This window comes from Mustela erminea, chromosome 3 (assembly GCF_009829155.1).
Source record: "Mustela erminea isolate mMusErm1 chromosome 3, mMusErm1.Pri, whole genome shotgun sequence".
Classification (NCBI taxonomy): domain Eukaryota; kingdom Metazoa; phylum Chordata; class Mammalia; order Carnivora; family Mustelidae; genus Mustela; species Mustela erminea.
The window spans coordinates 52,105,304-52,126,879 of record NC_045616.1 but is presented as its reverse complement, the minus strand read 5'-3'; the positions used below and the strand labels follow the sequence as shown (position 1 = coordinate 52,126,879).

The following is a 21,576-nucleotide window of genomic DNA, read 5'->3' as shown; positions in this document are numbered from 1 at the left end:
TATTTTCATTTTTAGCTCAAGTGAATTATAACTTTGATTAAAAAATATTTAATTCTCCTGAACTCTGAACTGCTCTTCATATCAAAAATTGTTTAAAAAATCTAAAATTGGCACTTAGGTTCATTTTTAAATCTTCAGTTCTGGGAGATATATAAATAGCATGATCTGTATACAAAAAGTAAATGTGTCCATTATCTATCCGCATGTGATTATATATATATATGTATATACATATATATATATATATATATATGTAGTAGATACTTACAACACATATATACCTAAAAGTTCAAATTGTGCTAACTCATTTATTTCAGAAATGAATGCAGGTTTCCACTGCTTGGATTTTTTTATTTGTATAAAACTAGAGAAATTGTTTTCTATGAAGACAACAACTGAATTTTTATTTAAAATGGTGGATAGGAATAGAGACACCTAATAAATAAAAATTAAGTTCAGAAATATTCACCTACCTATTTAGAATGATGTGAATATCTTCAAGAGAAAAATGTCACAGTATTTTGAGATTATACAGTTTAATGTGTCTCTATACAGAATAAGAATAATTCAATAGTTTAACTGCTTTTGGTCTAATTTAACAATGTCAAACACTTAAGGAAACCAGTATTATCTTTCAAGTCAAATAATTGGTATTTATGACGCTAAACAGTGTATCACAATATTCTTGAAATAAATCTTGATTAGAGTAGAAAAGCAGGTTTGTTTTTAGTATAAGGTATGTATGTAATGACTATGAAGTAAATTTGATAATTGGAAATCTGTTTTTTTGTAAAAATCTTTGTTTTATTTTAAACATTTCTATAGAAGTTTACCCTTAAATTTAAATAGAATACATTCCGTTCATCATTAAAGAGGTTTATGAATTCTAACCATTTTATTTTCAATAAAAAGTAAATATTTGGTCAAAAATATGTTTAGAAGAATGCTTTTGGTCTATGACTATTATAAAAGTTTCTTAGAAATCTCTTAAAGGCTGAGTACAATAAAACTAGGGCAATGCATATATTCTCAGTTACTCTTAAAAAAAACCTGTAAAAGTGACTATAGTGGCATGTTCTGACACATTCTTTTCATAAACCGAACCCTGTTAGTGACAGCAGAACAGATTGTGTGCATCTGCTGGGAATGAGCCAGATGACAGTGGAAAAACGCACATGGATACCTTGGCACAGCAAATAAAAAACGGAGAAAAAAAGACCTGGAAGAGAAAGTGCTCAACTTTAATTGAAACATTCTTTCCAACATGATGAACTTCATCCAACCACCTCTTGTAGCTTGTCAATTTTACATATAAGAATGTGTTTTTAAAGGGTCCTTTGTAAGTTAGAGCTGTTTTGTCCTTTTTTAACAGCAAATATTGACTCAGGTTTTAGATTATTTCTTCAAATTATGGCAAATGTAATAAGCATTAGGGTAGAAAAGAGGCCAAACCACTCTACCACAGTCTGGTACAAGAATGTTAAACTTCTAAAAACCCTTTCAGGTTGAAGTCAAATTTTAAATATCTAGGTTAAGTTTTGAATTATGTGGGTATTACACTGCCAAGTGCTAGAGATGCCACAATCCGAATTTCTGCAAATGTGACTATTGTAAATGCTGCTTACACTCACTAGTGCTACAATATTTTATTCTATGCTGATCAACCACAGTATTGTTTAAACAGTTGGCTCAATGGCACTAGAGGTCCATCCATAAAAACAAATGTGCTTCTATAAATCATATCAGGAAGTTCTCTTGGATGTTCTGATTACAATGAAAATTTATTCTATACAGTATACAATGCAAATTTTAAACTGGAGACGAAGTTGTTTAATAGATTAGTAGTCTGACTGAAGCAGCTGCAGTCAAAAAAAAAAAATCTGGTGATTAACAGCCATTTTCCAGTAATCATAACCCTGGAAAGGGCTACTAAGCAGGGGGAGGGGGTTGCAGATGGGAATAATTCTCTAAGCCCATGTGCCTTAGAGGGCTCCATCATCTTCATGCAGACTTATTATTATTATTATTATTTTTAAATTAAAGCTTTTAGAGGCATCCTTGATTGCAGAGTTGGGAGCTGTCCATGCTGTTTTACCATAGGGAAGTCCACTCTGCAAGTATTCCTTGCACTGAGCACTCTTTAGCCCTACATTAAAACAGGACTAGAAAAGAAAGCTGAAATGCAAGGTGCACACTAGAGGGGCATTATTTGAGTGTGAGAATAATTCTAAGTGGTTAATACTCCACAGGCTGTCTAAACTGGGCAAGCCTTGTCGACATTACCTGTCATCCAAAATATGAATTTCTTCCAGAAATTAAGTGAATATAAAAGCTGAGCAAAGAAGTGGTAAACAGACGCTGAGACCAGAAATAGTCCCATTTCATCCACATCCAACCCAAATTTGTTTACTTTTGTTATTAGAACGTGTAATTCTCGGTAAAATCTGCATTTTCTGTACTACTTTATATTTCTTCTCACATGTAGAAAAATACTCAAGTTCATTTGTTCATCCTCTCAAAGTTGATAAACTATAATTAAAATAAATAATCTCTTAAATTTGGAACAAGAAAGCATGATAGGAATGTCATTTACTTATTTTTAACTATTCGATTAAAAATATATTTTATCTTTACAAATAAATACAGGTCATTAATTTATTCAGTGATTGTCTCTAGAATACCTATTATAGGCAAGAGTGACTGTGAAGGAACAGAAAGTTGAGTAAAATGATCCTTATTCTTCATTAATTAATTCTGTCTCCACATGCAATCAAAACTGGGTAATAAAAAATTAGATAATAAAAAAATAAAGAATACTAATGTAGCCCTCAAAAGTGGATAATACTAATGTAAAAACCACAAAAAACCCATGACAAAAAAAACCCCCAAAAAACAAAAACCTTTAGAATTCTTGGTGAGGCGGTCTTTACAGTTAAAACCACCTAATAACTCTATGTACATCAAACTCATTATCCAAACTGAGTTTTTATCAAAACTAAGCCATGATCTATCTGGAATTCAGAACTTTCAATAAATGACCTTTAAAACTCATAGATGAAATGTTATGTTTCTTGGGTCCCATTTCCGGTTCTAAAAATAATATGATATTTAACAACATCTGATCTGTGAAAGGTTTTGAGTTTCTTGGAGAAAAAACTATATTGTTCTTAGTAGCCATTAACATTGACCCAAAAGCATCAGAATTAGACTTGTCTTCAAAGTGACCTGATTTTAATGTTATGAAAGTATTATCAGAAAAAAAGTTCAAAATAATTATCCCGTCAAGCATTTCTAAGTGGTCATAATTGGAAGGAAGATAAAATGATTAAAACATAGCATAGTGCTATGATAATTTGCTAATTACTGACCACTTACATTGTGCTTTTAAATGTATCATCCTGTTTCATTCTAACAACTCTAAAAGGTGGGTAGTATTATCATCCCCATTTTACAGATGCTGAAACTGAGGCTTTCTGGTGGATAAATAACCTTCCTAAATCCATTAACCAATAAATGGGAGGCTGGATTTTGAACCCACTTTGGTTCTTACTCTTAACCATTACTCTCTATCACTTTAGGACCTTCTTCTTAAGGAGCACATATGTGTATATGTGTGTAATTAAACAAATGATATTAATATGGCACTGGGTCTTCAAACTTTTTATGTTTGAGAATCAAGAGACCCAATTTTCTCTTTCTCTTTCATTCATCTCTATCTTTCTGTCTCTTACTCTCTCTGCTCTCCTCCACTTAAACCTCCCCTGCCCCGCCCTTTACACACACACACACACACTCACATCTTGGAGTTCGGCCCAACACTTCACAAACATTATGAAAGCCGTAATTTGGTTCAACGAGTCCGATAACTGTAACACCTCCTGAGACTTTATAACACTGTGCATCTTTGCTATAGATATACCATCCACTGACTCTAAAGCTGTCGGCAGTTTCTTACAAAGGTGTCATCATGTAGCCTTTGCTGTTTCAAGATCAGTGTTTAGACATGACATAGCATTGAGCTTGATGAACCACATCAATCTCTCAAGTTTAAGGAGACATTCTACAATCTCATGTGTAGTCAAATCCAGTTGAAAGTATACTTGCTTTATCACAATACCAAATGTTTTGAAGCAAGAAGAGAACTCAGGAGAGAATCCTCCCCCCCCCCAAAAAAAATTGAGGGGGGAAAAAAAGGATGAAGTCAAGAATTCTTTAAGTTTTGAAGCTATAAAATGGGAGTAGGAAAAAAAAATTACATAGAGCTCACACTAACTCAAGAAAGATCTAACAGTCCTAAAAAAGACAATGACCATTCATTTCAACCAAAGGTCCATAGGAAAATAAGCAACGGGACTGAGCAGCTTACCCGGTCCTTTACAAATCTATTAATGTCATCATAGAAATTTCTTTTTGGTTTATGTAAAGGGAGAAAAACTGAAATGTGAAAGAAAAAAGTCATCATTTTCCCCCCTTTAACCTATATAACCTATACAAGACTCTGAGACATCTTCGGATAAATACTAGAAATGATTAAATGGACAAACTTTTTTTTAGATAAGCAAGTTGTTAGTCTTCACTTAGTTAAGAAAAATAATCCTAATGGAATTAGGACTGGATTTATATGTTTTTAACATATGAATGGTTGAAGAAGGGTGAAAAGACCTCCTTTCTCAACCATAGAACCCTTACTACAAGGCCACCCAAAACTCAACGAAACTCCTCATATGTAAATAGAAATCAGTCTCCTTAAAAAAGTACTTGGTAAGTTACTGGTTGTCAGTTTAAAATTTTAAATTTTTTTGCCCAGAGATTTACCTACTATGGAAATCTCCAAAAGATTCATATTTTAATCAGGTACAGTTTTATAATTTAAATGGCAAAACAATCCATTTTCTATTTAAAATCTTTTATTCAGTACACATATCAAACAATTGAACTTTACAATATGTCTAACAATATTTATTGAGTGGTGGTGATTCAAATTACCCTACAGTTCAGTATAATTCCCAAGAAGATAAAGAAGTCTCATACCATATCCTAAATGAAATAGTTTTAAAAGTAGAAACTGGATTTTTAAATAGAGTGTCTAATTTTGTAAACAATGAATGTCAGAAAATTACCAACTCCTAAGTATATATTATCACATGCAAAAAAAAAAAAAAAAAGTTTAACATATTTTCTTCTTGCTAAGGAGCCTTTAAAGTGTGCCAGGTGTAGGGCCTTTGCTCATAACACCTTTGGCAAGAATAGGTCATTGTGATCATGCTCTTATGAGCTACCTTTTACATTTTAAGATAATTTCTTGATACTTTTTTTAGGAAACATTTGCAGACACAGAAAAATAGCTGCTAGGTATCTAAAATTAATTTAAATGATCTCTTATCTATTTTAAAGAGAAATAAAATTAAATTACATATAACTGTCTGACTTGGTTACTTTTATACAGGCAATTAATAATTGGTTGTGTGGGTTAATGACTAAACTAACATTTATGTACTATTTGTATACTATTAAATCAATTTAGTTTAAAAATAAAGTTGGAACAAATATTTTATTACATAGTACCATTTTCTACTTAAGACTTCATACATTTCTACAAGAGGAAGCTAGTTTTAGAGAGGTGTTCTGGCCATAATCTGTCTACTTTATACAAATAAGAATTCTGCTACTAACTGAAAAGAACCATGGCTGCTAAAAATTATTTTTAATAAGATATTTAAAAATCACATTGGCATCGGTTGAAAATGTAATTGGTAATTAAAGACAGTTATAACAATTTTTTTTATTTTACAAGGAGAAGTATGAGTTTTCAGACTAAAGTTTCAAATGCAAAGAATATTAATGCAAATATTTAAAAGTTGATTTATTTTTGTATGTAAAAAGCACATTACTTACATTGTACTTTTGAAACGAACATAAACCAAATCTGAAAACTAAAACCCATATTCTCCCTCTTTGTACTCTGTATTTTGACCTAGTAATCATTAAAACTGTGAGTGTTTATCAATAAAAATTACTGTAGTGCCACATACTGTGGTAGAACATTGCTATTTCCTCAGATAAGTACAAAAAAACACCCCACGTTAATTTGCATCACAAAATGACCTAACATATCTGGAATATAATGCACAGGCCTTATTGAAAAGAAACCATTATATTTTTCTCTGCAAAACAAGAAAATACAGATATCTGACTGGGCCTGTGTGTGCTGGAGGAGGGGTTGGGAAGAGGTCTCATTTTCTATCTTACACCTATTGTTTTATGCATTCTACACTGCAATATGGGAAGAGAAAGGAAACATACTGAATCCACTTTGCAGTTAATGTCTTAGTGATTTAAGAGGCAGAATTTTCAAGTTAAAGAGGGGAAACGTTCTGCTTTTCCTTTCCCAAAGCGATTGCCCAGGAAGAAGGCCCTCTGTTCCTTAGCCTACGCAAGGGGAAAAAAGGACATTACTTCGGGCTGAAATCATTCCGAGACAGAAGAGGGGAAGTTTATGATGTGGCACTGTGCACTGTATCTGGTCTGCAGCCAGGAAGTTTTCATTCTGTAGCTCTGTTGCCAGTACCTGCCCTGCATATTCAGAAATAAAAATATACCAGGGCTCTACTTCAGAAACTGTGGATGTTACAGAGAATTAAAAGAGTTTATTTTTCTTTCTTTATCCTGAGTGTAATTACTGTTTTTAAAAAGAGCGAGCTGAAACTATAGTAACTGGAGGTTTTTTTTTTTTTCCTCTTTAAACTCCTCAAACTACCTTCCCACAAAGCCATTTAAGTTAAATGGTACATTTACAGACTCACCTACATGAAGGATATAACTTAAAACATCTGCTTAGACATGTACCTTCTGTTCAGATATAAAGAACGTGGCAAAATAATTGAAAAATATAAGGCCATTATTTTCTTAAAATGTGTGTCTTCTGTGTATGTGTGTGTGTGTTCATTCATTAAAGAGATTTTTGACTGCAATTAGGTAGTCGGTCCTATAAAGGCTTCCTTGTGTGACCATGATTTCTAAAAATAAAATGCTCCAGTGAATATTTCTGCTAAATAATCACATCTTCAAAATTACTTTAAAGAAATCCCAGTGCCTCATGTTACATTAAGCAATAATACTGGTCTTCCATAATAAGCCTTGGTTGCACACCTTATGCATGGTCAACAATTAATTAGGAGGTTAAAAGAAAATCATGTTTACTCTATTAAATAGTAGACTAATTTTCCTGTCTGTCTCCACTTATTTACATTAGTAAATCTACTTTTTAATTTTGCAAATAAATAAGCATATCTAAGCCAAAGCTGCCTATCTTCGGGGTTCAGAAAAAGATGCATTCTCGTGCTATCATTCTAACTTGCTGAAAATCATAGATGTGTAAAAAAAAAAAAGAGAGGTAGCTATAGCTATTTTAAAAAACACTTCTCATTCTATCAAAAGACCATATCTATCATGTTTTAAATCCTATATGCTAGAGACCCACAGTATCTGAGAACAATTTTTATGAATTCTTCATGTGCATCTTATCTATGACAACAAGAAACAAGAGGAAAACCAGACCATGCTCAGGATGCTCTTTGGAAAAAGCAGGTTCTTACCAGGGACTGCCTCAGAGATCAGTTTCTCCAGTCTCTAAAAACAAGTTTAAGGTACTTCATTTAAATCATTACGAGAAGATCTGCACTGTCATTCTACATGAATCGCAACCACTCGCAGGATGAACAACATTGCTCCATTCATTTAAAATTTACAACATTAAGAATTAATAAAGTCTGTATAACATCTGCATTATTAAAGAGTAATGATTCCTGCAGAAATCTGCCCGTAATAGGTTTACTGTTTTTATCGCTTGTAATGTCACCAATTTTCTTTATAATGTCCTCAAAAGATTCTCTTCCTATGTACTTTGAACTTTGTTTACACTGGGTATATTTTAAAAATAAATATACAGATTTAACTTGGGTAATATAATGACAATGGACAAAAAATACATTATGGTGATGACAAATGAATATTACTGATACTATCACCTGACCAAAATATGAATTTATATAACGGGTATAATTTCCATACTTAATAGTAACATGACTTTTCTTTTTGCAGTTAATGTTCAAATATAAGAGAGAATACTATATTGGATAATCTTTTTATAATATTTTTTACACCAGTATTCTTTGTTATAGAATTTTAATTATTTTTCGTGCACAGACAAAAACAACTAACACAAGAACACTGATGTTATCTACTTATTCTTGAAAGAGAGAGGTAAGGAATGAGTACTTCTAGCTCCTGTTACTTCTTTTACGCCTCAATATATCTGTGAAATAGTTACTATTAAATTCTTGTTTTGAGCAAAATTAATTTCAGTGCACTTTACAGAAGTTACTTAATATTAAAACTATAAACTTTCATAGACTTTTTTCAACATTCAGTGTGAGAAAGGTTATCAATAACAACTGCTTAAAAAAAACTAGCAGTTTCTTTGCTCACTAACTACATCAGACTATTAGAAATTATTTTCTTTCTCATGCTGTTATTCACTTACACACTGCATATTTGCTTCAATTCTCCAAGGGAAGAAATCTAGCTCTTGTGGGAAAAGTCCACCCCTTTCTCCATGTTTGCTTCCTTAAATGAAAGGAACACACCCCCTTACATTCTTTGAAATGTGTCCAACATGCACAGAATTGCACTGTATTATTGACCAAATTAGCAAATCTTAAATGAGAGTCAAATATTGTTAAAATGATATGTGTTTTGAATCAGGAGAACTAAACGATACACACACAGGTAACAGAAATGAACTATGTTCACTCTAGTATCTACATTTGGATGCTGAGACCCCTTGTAAGTGTCAGTGGAAGAAATGTGTCACTGTTTTTGTGCACATGTATGTTGTAGGACAACTAAGGAAGAGGCCCACAAATTTTACAGGTTTTTGAGTGTATCCTTTGAATTTTAAACCCATTAGAGGAATGCCTCCTCCCTTTCATAAATATTTTAAAGAAAAAATATTCAGAAACTAAAGTATCCATCTAAAATACGTACAAGCAGAAAGCTGTCTTTGTCACAGGACAGAAGTATCGAAAGTCTATGCCCATGATGTTAACGACAGAAAACTCACACCAAAGTTGGTATCCACTAACTTCTACCTCATTAAAACAACCTGCTGATCATGAGAAGTTACATTCTAACGAGTCTTCCTTCTATTGTATAGACTAATACCCTCACCAGGCACGTTTTTTGTTATTTTCTAATAAAGTGATAGACTCCATATTTGTGGGAAATCTATGCATTTATCTTTACTTTTATTTTTCCTAAACTCTTTTTCTTTATTCCATTTCACATAGAAATCTGTAGATATAAAGACATAAAGTTGGCAAATTTTTATATCTTTTAAAATATTTTAATGTTTAAATAGGATGGTTAGTCCCCTTGCAATATGTTCTTTAGGCATTCCCCGACAAACTCAGCTATACAGTTTCCAGGCCTACAAAATGGAAGCTCTACTATTCTGCTTATGTTTTCACTTAGAATAAGTGAATATAAACAGTGAATATATAAACTGGAACTGAAGGTAATAAACTTATTAAAACTTAGTAAGATACTGTTATGGTCAAAGAAAAGCTGCAATGTGTGCCACAAATCCACTCAGATGAAACATCTCATTCAATAGAATTTCTTATCTTATAATAATGCACAGAAAATTAAACACATAAATATTAATTTTATGTATCACAGAAAATGTAGGCAATGAAAATGCAATGTTTACATTTATGGGTGACTCATTAGTGTTTTATTGTGTGAAACACTAGGAGGCATCAGTTGGGTAAAAAAGGACTTCAATTTTTAAAGAAGCAAGAAATTACTGTAGAGTGGATGTGTAAGAAGTTGGGGTTTTCAAAATGTTATTATGTAAACCAAAACTTGATTCTCTGAAATAAACTCTCAAAACATCATATTTTGTTGTAAAGAATAATCTGTACATCACATTCATGAAATACATATAATTTGACCAATAAACACCTATCAAGATATATTTTAAATGTATAGATTCATAACTATGTAATTACACATTTTTATGAAGAATATATTTGGGAACAGAATAACATAATGGCTATTGACTACTATGCATTTTCTGCTCAGTTATTCAATACCATGAGTGTAGGTTTTATTTCTGGCAAATTCTGTTTTGTGCTCTCTAGAACGCCCCTGAAAATGCCTACTGCATTTAAACCTTATGATAGCTGCTTCACATAAGCAGCCAGAACTTGATGTGTGTTCATAAAGAAGTGATGGAACTTAAAAATTTAAGCGATGAAGGTATATATATATGTACATATATATATAGATGTATACATATACACACACACACACAAAGGGTATGTTTTCTCTTACTTCCCTACTGAAAGCCTGTCACTTGAAAACTGAGTTTTCTATTGTTTGAATGGCTCTTCATAACGATGAAGCAACAGGGTTGTGGTATACTTATCTGGCAATCATTTGAAATTGGAGAGTCTTGCCATTCCTCAACAATCAGCTTTTATCTTTGACCTATCAAAATAACATGTGAACTGCGTAATCCGCCTTTTGTAAGGTGCACAGACTCTGTTGTTGCTCCTGGTTTTGTGAATTGCCTCTGTAATCTGGTTTGATTTCCTAAAGATGACAGATCTCGGTGAACAGTCAGGCTTTACTGAGTGCAGGGCAGTCCACGCGCCCATGAGATTAAGGTACAGTGCTGAGGTCGGGGATCTTAATCACCTATCCTTCCACATGCAGCACACAGAGTGAACATCAGTGATTAAATCTTTTCATTGTGTCCAGGCAATCACTATATTCATAAAATGAATATGTGCATTTTTATAAATTTTAGATATTAATCTGCCTGGTGTGTTCTCTGAGGATGTGCTTTTGAAAGAAAGTAGAACTTTAGTGATAATCCCTCTAAAGTCCATTCTGTAACCCTTAATTGCATAGGAAATTCTCCCATATTGTTTTGAATCATGTCCCTGAAGCCAGGTTTCTCTGTTTAATAACTATTTTTTTTTTGGTGATTATGTAGCACAAGTGCTATTGCACAGATATTTCCCCATTTTTGTTACTTTCTGAGATTTCAAAGACTCAAAATATACCGCATGCAGCATTGGGAAATAAAACCACAAAACATTCTACAATAAACAGAAGAAACTTTTGAAATATAATGTTAACATATGCCAAGGAGTTATTTAGCTTAGCATTTTATAAAAGAAATTTAATACAGTAAATCATTTATTGGAAAGATATAGTTGTACTGTTATTCAATCTATTGACTCAGTATAAAAGTGAGGGCCAAGGAAGAAATACATAGAAATCTGAAAAATATAAAACATGATGACTTTTCAGTATCCAATTTTGAATCAACAAACAGTCCATTTCACTATAGGAATAAACCATTTCAAATTCTGAAAACTGAGTATGTTTATAAAGAAGAAAAGAGGCAAGGTGCAGTAAGGTCCTTGTTATTTAAATTTCATGTATTTAATGTTACATGCTTCTATTTTGAAAAGTTAATGATATATGTGATTGTATACTTTCAAAGTATGAACAGCTCTGGAAAGGTAAAAAATTGACTTTTTAATAGAAGGTGCTCATTGTTTTTTAAACCTAAGAAACCAATTAATATTTAATAAAAGTTAGGTCTTTAATATTGTCTTTGACATGCATACACGGAAGTCAGAATGTAAATCGCGTAATTAATGAGTAAAGGAAAATACTGTTTTTTTGTAAGAAGTCTGGAAAATGTGTCACAAATACTCCAAAGCTTTGTGAATTACATTATCAAATAACCGTAAATTTTTATAAAGTTTAGTAAAACTTGAAGAAAAGATAACTGCCAACTATTGTCTCCTTAACATGACTGGGGAATCATATTTTAAACATTGAATTTAAAGTGTGCTTTGATGAAAACTTTTAAAATTGACTTTGTAGTCTACTATATAGCCAAATGTACTTTCCAACAAATAAATTGAGATTTTTGATTTAGAGATTATTTTTCCTCTTGAGATGGGATATTAGATAGGCATATCTCATTTTACCTGTCATGTTCTGAATCTACTTGCTTTAAACTACTTCTTTTAATTTAGTAATTTTTATGCATACACGGGGAGACAAAATATGGTTTATTAACTGCATTATATTTAACTGAAACTGATGGAAAAACAAAAATACTGCTTGTGTCAGATTGGTACATACTAAGCATTTTCAAAGACTAGCCAAAACTGGTATTATATTAAAAGTGAAGTAAGATGTTTCAGTTTCAAATTGGAGAATTGGAGATTGTTAATCTATTTAAAGCTAAACTTAGTATGCAATACAGAGGTTAAACGGGGTTCACAGGTGGTCACATTTCCATGTCCCTCCAAGTCTCTAGGGAATGGAGTTATTATACTCTATATAAACATCTTTACCCTGCAACCACAATTCCACTGCAAGGTGCCAGTGAAAAAGAGGCTGGTCACTTTTTTGGACTGATATAATGAGGTGGCTGGAGTTCCCTTTATAGCACTTAGAGAATATATGCAGTCACTAACCATTTCACAAGACAGTGACTATTAGAGTTAGTATCAGATTCACAATAGTAAAATGCAGTTTGTGTCAAAGCAATTCTCCACTGAGGACCAGTTAAAGAACTGGCAGAGAGCCTGATTCTACCTATTATACTGTCAGCATTTACATATAAAGGTATTTTATACAAAAGACACACATTCCTACATTGTGATGAAAAGAGCTTTTTCCAAAAAATGGTAACTTCTGGACCTAGAATAGTTGGAAATGTTTCAGATATAAAATTTCCTTTAAGAATTAATAGCCATATTCTGGGAAGAAGATAACATTAGTATTAAATTTAAATCCTTGCCTAGCATTTAAATAATACAATAAACAATATGTTCTGTCTATATATACACTGCCTTTGTGCCAAACTTTATCACTGAGTTTGGTAACTTTCACCCAAAGTCCAAAGAGAAGGCAATTAAAGTGCCTTAACCTCGTTTCTTTTTAAATAGCTATGAATTTGACTTGACCTGAACAGCAATGCATATACTGAACCCCAATACGAACTGTGAAATGTAGACTACCGTGGCCAGGATATTACTTTTTGCCCACACCAACTGAGAAGCCCTCTATCAAGCCAGCACTTTGGTAAGGGAAGGAGATGCACAAAGGTATACTCTGACAGACAGCCATGCTTTAGCTCAAACTAATCCCAAGAATTAGTGGCTCAGAAGCATAACCCAAAGCAAATCAGAGTCACTGGGGGGGACTCACAGGAGCATCTTTCCACAGTAAACTAGCGGCTAAATCTTAAGGCATGTACTTCAAGGTCACAGAACATTCTGTGAAATATTAAAATCGACCAGGCTCCACACACTCCACCATATCAAACATGCTAATGACGTGAACTAACTTCATGAAACTTTAAACACACTGGTGTGGCAAGAACGAGTCAGGAGTGATTTCAATAACTGATGGCAAACGGATAAGACTATCTAAAAAAGTTACTTTCAGCAACAGAGCAGGAAATCACGGAATTAAGGGGAAAAAAAATAAAAAAGAATGCACAACAAACCTCAACTTCAGCCTTCAAAAAGGCACAGGAATAGACCTAGTGCGGTGGAATATATTGATGCAGATTTCAGAGACAATACCCAGGCTATTTCCATTTCCTCGAGAAATGTCAGAGGTACTTACATGAAGGAAGACCCGATCAGATTAGTCCTTGGGATATTTTCCTTTCTTAAGAGAGAGAGAGAGAGAAAAAAAAAAAAAAGAAAAAAAACACAACAATAATCTTTACTTCGTCCAGCCTTGAAGTGTTTTTCCACCTGATTCAAACATGCAGCCACGGCGACCCACACAGAACCTTCAAAGTCAATCCAATAGCAGCCTGAAGATGTCTGGGTGTACGCGTGTGCTCAAGTGTCTGTGACTGTGAGCAGAACGAGCAGAGAGCTGGAGACGAAGTGTGTGCGCGCGCGGAGGGAGCGCGCGCGGGGGAGGCGCGCTCGGGGCCGCGCATCCGCGCGCGCCGAGGCCGCTCGGAAGAGGAGGAGGAGGAGAAGGAGGAGGAGGAGAGGAGGAGGAAAAGAAGGAGGAAGAGGAGGAGGAGGAGGACGAGGAGGAGGAGGAGGAGAAAGTAGCTCTCAGCAGCCGGCCAGATTAAAAGTAACCAGACTCGTCCAGAAAACTGCGTCCAGGAAGGAAGTGACAGAAGACGAATGGGAAAAGGAGAGCCGCTCGCAGCCTTTGAAACATCGCGTAAAAAAGGCGGGGGGGGGGGCGGGGGCAGTGGTGGAAGGATATTGAGAGGGGAGGCGGGGGTGGCAGGGAAAACGGAGCAGACGGGCTTGGGGTTCTAAGCGGCACGTCCTAAGAAGTGCCTCTTGCCTTCTTTTTTCCCTTTATTTTGTCCTTGCCCTTGCCTTTGCCTCCGCCTCGCGCTGCCTTTTCCTCTCCGTCTCTCTCTCTCCCTCACAATCCCAAACCGTTGACTCTCTCCTCGCGAGCTAGAGAAATCATCAGTTTCACTCTCGCAAAAGGGGGGCGGGACTAGACCTCGGAGCATTTTAATAAAACAAACATACAGCAGTTCCCTCCTCACCCCTCCAGTCTCAACTAGATTGATAAATTACTCCACTACACTACTTTAATTATGTATATGGTATGCAGAATAAATCACTGAACATCAGTACCTCAATCAAGCACTTTTAAATGATAATTGCATCTTGGTGAATCAATCTTTCCATTCCTGACATTTTGCTAATTTTAGTTTTACGGTGGGGTAATGGCACATGCCATACGCAAACCTAATGACAATTCTTTATTGCGCGAAATGAAGACAACATCGCGAGCGGCGGCTCCCTGCTCTCCCCACGCTGCGGCTGAGAACGCTCGGAGAACCATCTCCGGCTGCAGCGCGCTCGCTCCCCGGGGACTCTGTGAGCCAGCCAGCAGGAAAGTCCTTCTAAAGTCGGGATCTTTCCTCTGACCAATAGGAGCGCGACCCTAATAGTTGCTCATGCGACTTTTCCCCCCGTTTGGAGACGCGTTAACCACTTCTTTCTTCCACCGGTCCGAGCGCTCCTGTTACTCACGCGTAAAAGCCACCGTCCAGGATGCCTGCAGCACTCGATTCCAGCGCGCTTTTCCTGCATGCCCACAATACGCGGTTTTCGGTCCAGAAAGGTTGGAGGGCCAGAAAGCGTGCCGAAATACTAACTATGTGTTAGTAATGTACAAAGCAATAAAAATAATTACCAGTTCTGAAATCTCGACTTCATCGCGGGGCCATGAACTTTCTAATCAGTTTAGAAATATTTACCGAGGCGGCAGCTTCCTCGGAGATTTCCCCCTCCCTCCTCCTACTTCTATCTCTTCCACACCTTACTGGATTTTATCCAGAGCATTAACATGTAAACCAAACCAACTTCCCAAATGCATTAGGCTACCCTATCCGATAGCTGATGACTTCACTTATCCTGAAGAGTTTCAGCTGCACAGGAAGCAGAAATAGAGACTGATAAGGAAGATACTTATGTTAAGGTTTAAGCCCAGTAAACACTTGACCTGACCAGGGGGTGGGGGTGGGGGGAAGATAGGTTAATATTCAAGATTCAGGAAAGGTTTCTAGGGGTTAGGCACCTTCCCTCTCTAGCCAATTACACCACACCCAGTAAAGCCAAAGATACAATACATCAACTAGTACACAAACCATGAAAAGACAAGATTGCACGCCAGTGGAACTATAGATCATATAAACTGTGTGAATCAAATTAAAAATCTTTAATATTGTGAAAGGAAGAAGAGAAAATACATTCAGGAAATAAAAACGTTGAACGGACAGGAGTAGACAATAGGTGCATACTGAAATATCTAGCTAATTAAAGATATTTCCTCACTTTAAAAAAATTCCTTTCAGCACTATGTGTTTAACCCAATGACTAGTTGCATTTCCTGTGAAGTTCTGCACCATGCCTCTAGACTATTTTAATGTGTGAGGACAGTGTGATTCAAAAAGCCTCCCTGCTTCATTGTAGGGGCTATTTGATGTGAGTAGCTTTTCTTAGAAGAGTGGGGTCAACATTTAGGTGTCTGCCCCAAGGCTTCACTTGAAAGGAGAAGGTTGATTTTACAGGCAAGTACAACCAGATCTGAACAATCTTCAGGCTTCTGGTTCATCACCACTGTGACTATCAGCACAGCTAAGATGAATCTCTTGCTTTTATTATAGGAAAGCGTGGCAAACTGTCACAAAGCAAAAGTCATCTGAAATAATAATATTTCTTGCAGATTAGTATCTACAGTATATTTGTTTGCCTGTTTGTTTTTCATCTGGTGAGTTTGCTACTACCATGAATTCATTTTAATAATATGGCGGAGATAGTCTGTATCAGGTTTTCATTTAAGGTACAACTTCTAAAAAAAAGAATCCAAAAATTTAAAGGTGCATAGTTATTTTGAATACTAAGATATGTCTATATATGGTGGGAAAATGAAATTAATTTTTTTCTAGATTCACAAATGCCTTGACAAAGCAAAACATTTGCAGGAACATATAAGTTTATTGCCATAATGCCTGAAATTAATGTAATGAATTGTAAAAGCCTATTTTACATGAGTGAATAGACATAGGCAATACATGACTCAATCATATGATTTTTGATGGATTATAGATTATTTCTATTTACCACAGTACACCTCAGTTTTAGATGATTTTCCCTCAAAAATAAATTATTTTACCTTTTAACATCTTAACGCATTATTTAATAATAAACATTAATAACAAACTCATAATTATCAATGAGAGTACAAGCATTCAGGAATATGTATAACCCCACACTGTGGATACCTGGAAATAATTTGGATCCGAAATGTATCACAGTTAGCCTTTTAAAATATAAGATATTCCCCTCAGCAGATTTAGCTTCTTAATTATGTGTGACCTAAGTTAATATTAGCATTAGTTTCCTTCCCATGAGCCTTCATATTTGAAGCAGAACAGAAGAGGTTGTGCAGAAATATACAATAGAAAGTCACCGAGATTTAAAATTATTCATCGGTAATTCACAAAGTGGTTAATACAAAATGTGCTTTGTATTCTTTAAATACTCTGGATTTTTTTTTTTTTTTTTTTTTTTTTTTTACCAAAATCATCCTGATCTTTACCACCTAATGGTACTTGGTTATATTATGTTTTCTGGTGTAGGGAGGAGCTTGTACTAGGTATTAGGAGGCCTATATTCTCTGGTTCAAGATTTGTGCCTAAGTACTGAGTGTGTCTTTTCAGGGCTTCAGTTTGCTTGTTCATTAAATGAGTTACGTGAATTCTCCAATCTATTCCAGTTCTATGACTAGAAAATAGAAAATTCTCACACCCTTTAAGCCAGCTGGACACTAGGGACCTACCATGTTAAATAAAAGGTGACAAACTGCTTAAGAGAAAATGATGTCTGGGATTGACATACTATTTAAATAAACTTTTTTCCCCAGTCACCAAATATTTCCTTCATTAAATAATTGTCATAAGTGCTTTATTATGTATGTAAATATATATTTACTTGACCCCCCCAAAAAGAATTGTTTAGCAATGTATTTAATTGAAGTTCCACAGAAATTACAGAGAGCATACTCCTTAGGACTTGACTCTAAGGAAAGCTAATTTCTAATTTCTGTTCAAGGTTGTATACCATCTTACTCCACCCTCCTCTCTTTACTACTTGCCTACATTAAATCAGCAGTCTACTAAAACCCTGTTCACTGGGTATGCCTGCTTTTAAGCTTGGCCCACGCTGGGTGTAGCTCTTGAAGTAAGCTTTAAAAAATTATTTTAAAGTAAGCTGGGGCGGTTGCCACAGCAACCCACCCTAAGATGAAGAGAGCCTATAGATTAATCTACCCCTCAAGATTATTCAACTGTATAGTATTTGTTCTTCAGCCAGAATACTTTCAACACAAACATGATAATCGAATATAGAAGTTCAGAAAATATAAAAAGTAGGAAGATATAAATTCCAATAGCATTAAAAATGTTATCTTTTTATAGTTACAATAGAGATGACATACATAACTTCCCCTGAAATGGATTAACTGTAAAAGAGACTTGCAAAGGTAGGCCCTGCAAGGTGATATGTGAGCTTTAAGCAAAATGGCATGGTATTGCTTTTAATATAAAGCATATAATGGTTGCCATCACGCTTTATTACTTTTGTGTGTCTACATTATAGATACCAAATGACAAGGAGTTTGGCAGTTTTACCTTTATGAATTAGCTTGGTGGTAAATGATATAACAAATGTTAAGCACTCACCACATACACATACAGTCATTTGCCTTCCATTCTTTACTTCATCTCTTCATAGAAGTTACTTCACAGTTTTCAACTCTTCTTTGGCACCTTAAAATGTGTAAGTACAACAAGGTAACAGTTAAAAACATTTTTTTAAAAGAAAGCTGATATTAAAGTACATTCAAGTAAATTTATTTCTAAAACTTCTAATCTGAAGTAACACCAGTATTAATTCTGATTTTAAAACAAATGAATGTATGTTAAAAACAAAATAATTAAAATGATCATTAATTGTGAAAATACTTATAGCCTTTAATATAAATAGTGCCAAATATCTAAATTTCAAAAATTCTTTAGGTACAGCTTTAGCCTATGCACAGTATACACCATATGGACTACTTGTGATTGAGAATCTGCAATATGCAAAGGATTTGTTATTCCAAGCCAAGGTTTAATCATATCCTTTATCTCATATCTAAAGAGCCTATATTTATCTTTATTTTTTGTACCTTTAATTTTGTATCTGATTAAGAATTACAAAGGCGAAAGTCAAATCTACCATATCCCAAGCTAAGAAAATTCGTCAAGTAGGGATAACGAAGCTTCAACTGAAGTTGCTGAAAGGGCTTATTGTGTATGGCGCCCAAAGGGCAGTTTTAAATACTTCAGGATTAGTGGTGTGGATTCAGTACCCTTTATGAATTCTATTACCTACCAATAATACCTTACGCTAGCCAGCAGCGTTGAACTATACTGAGCACAGACAAATGCTCCTGTGTTCTAATCTCCGTTTGAAACCAGCTTTCTATGACTTCAAGCATACAAATGAACTTTTCCCTGGCTTCAGAATGAGTCTATTCCTCCCAACCCTGAGACTTATCAGACCAGGGTGGTCAATATCCATTTACCCATTTGTTTTAGCAAGAAGACTTTTCATAGTGAAGACTCATTAAGATTTATAAAGCCTCTATATTTGGGTTGACATTCCTAAGACTTATTTTTATTTTTAAATTGCTTCAGGCAAGGAGAAATGAGTTTTGGCCACTTTTATTTTAGGGGTGTTAGCTGAGCTTAGTCTTTGAGGCTCAGGCCTACAGTGAGTTCGTCTAAACTTAGTGGCGGGTAGTATCTGGTGACCTAGTCAATACCCTTTCTCCCAGCTCTGCTTGGTATTACAGTCTGTTAAGTGGGAATCATAATACACATCTCCCAGGGCCTTTTCCCCTTACAGAAATGCAATCTTCATGGAATAATGTCTGAAAGATATGCAAAGGCTTTTAACAATGCCACTACAAATTATGATACATTTCTTCCTTTTCCTGGATCAGTATGCCCAAATAAGGCTAGATCAGTAATTTCCTTGCAAATGTGTGGCTGATTAAAAAGTATCCATATGCATGGCTAAATTTAATGGACTTTACCTTCACTTAGAAAATCGTTGAATGTTCATCGGAACATTGATTCTATCCCATTTCTCGAAATATCACAGAAACCTTCAAGTCAAAGAATGGATTGTTACACTTCCCCTTTTAACTGTTTGGTGTTTTTTTTTTTTTCCCCCCTAGATACCTCTCTACGTGTGTGCCCTTTAATTTTTAAAGATCTCTACCCGGGATCGGGGTGGGGGTGGGGGTTAAAAATCTCCGTCCTGCGTTTCGGTGCCCACTTCTTTGTCTGGGAAGCCAAGGGCTGGAATTCAGTTCGGACGGCCCCTTAAGAGACCCAGACAGGGGACGCCTGTGGTTTCAGCAGCTTACTCTGCTGAGTTATTGATTGCAGGCAGCAACAATCCCTCCCGGTGATTTGTGTGGAAAGTGAATCCGCGCTGGCTGGGCGTTCACAGAGGCGCAACAGCCGCAACGCCGTCCAATTATTGCCGGTCGTCCCCTCCAACACCGCTCTCCACCTATATACTCCTTTCTCTGCCCATCGCCACTTCCCCCCACCCACTTTTCTCAGAGCGGACCGACCTACCTACTCCTTCTCAGCCCGTCTTCTCTTCCCCCCACCCACTTTCCTCAGAGCGGACGGAGCCGAGGGGGCGGGGGCTCCCTCCCGGGAGCGTTTCTAGAGCTCGGAGGCAGCTAGTAGGGGGTGAGTGCGCCACGTGCGTGCGCCACGGGCGAGGAGGAGGCGGGCTCGGGGCCCTCCAGGGGCCTGTGGGCCTGGGTGCGCGGAAGGGGGCGGGCTGCCTTGGCGGGGAGTGTGCCGGGTTGCGTCTTGAGGGGGATGTCACGGCTCGGGGGAAAGCGGCTGGTGGTTTGGCGAAGAGGCCGCGTGGTGGGCTGTGGAGAATGGGAGGAGGGCGCAGCGGTGGTGGGTGGGCCCTGGAGAAGCTCGGTGGCGGTGTCGGGGAGTTGCCCTGCTCGTCTGGTTTGGGGCTCTCAGGGATATTTCCCCTAGGCTGGCGGGCGACGACCCCAGAGGGCTGGGGAGGGGGGCAGTTCCGAGCGAGGCGCCCAGTGAACCCACCTACGCACGGTGCACAAAGCGCTGGCACGCGGTCGGCGTCCGGCGGCCCTTGGAGCCGCCGGGGCTCTGAGCGCTTTGCGCGCCTGGGGGAGAAGGAGTGGCGGGCGCAGGTCCGGCCGCCGCCCCTGTCCCGCCGCCAGTCAGCCCTGTTTTTCACCTGACAGACCAATAGGAAAGGACGCGGTCCCGGAGCTGGATTTTACAGCCCAATCTCTCAGGGTCTACACGATTATTAAAAAAAAAAAAAAAACTAACAGCCAACTGCTGCGTCTGCTAGTTAAGCTGCCTCGGTGGATAGGTGCGCGTCTTGGCTCGGGAAAGGCCCCAAGTTACACGACAAATGGGAGACTGGGGGAGAAAAGACACCCCCCCCCCAAAAAACTTCCTTTCCCTTTCCCTCCCCTTTATTTGCTGGCACGTGAGAACAATACTGGGGTCTCTCGCAAAAAATGCCATCACGAAATGCAAATGCCTGGGCTGTTCTTTGATTGAACTGTGGAGCTGTACCAAACGCTCCAAGAGTGGTGAAAAGATCAATGCTCCAAAGACATTGTAAAGTACTCGGCTGAATAAATCAAAGGTGTAAAATGTTTATATTGTTGTGCTCTTGAAGCTATAAGCTGCCTCCAGTATGGGAGCCGCTAGCCGCCTGTGGCTCATGAAGTTTAAGCTTATTAGAATTACATAAAATTCAAAATTCAGGTTCCCAGTTATACTGGCCACATTTCAAGTGCTCAATAGCCACAGGCGGCTAGTGGCTACCTTATTTGACTGCGAGATGT

At 36.6% G+C, this 21,576-nt stretch overlaps 1 protein-coding gene across 15 annotated transcripts in view; it reads right to left on the bottom strand.

Annotated features, from left to right (window-relative positions):
* MEF2C (myocyte enhancer factor 2C) overlaps nt 1-21,576 on the bottom strand; it is a 174,592-nt gene that overhangs the window by 140,276 nt on the left and 12,740 nt on the right. For 9 of the 15 annotated variants that reach the window (XM_032335779.1, XM_032335792.1, XM_032335789.1 and 6 more), the window contains exon 1: nt 13,729-13,828. The gene's annotated coding sequence lies outside the window, so the exon portion shown is untranslated. The other 6 variants (XM_032335773.1, XM_032335774.1, XM_032335778.1 and 3 more) reach the window with 5 other exon arrangements.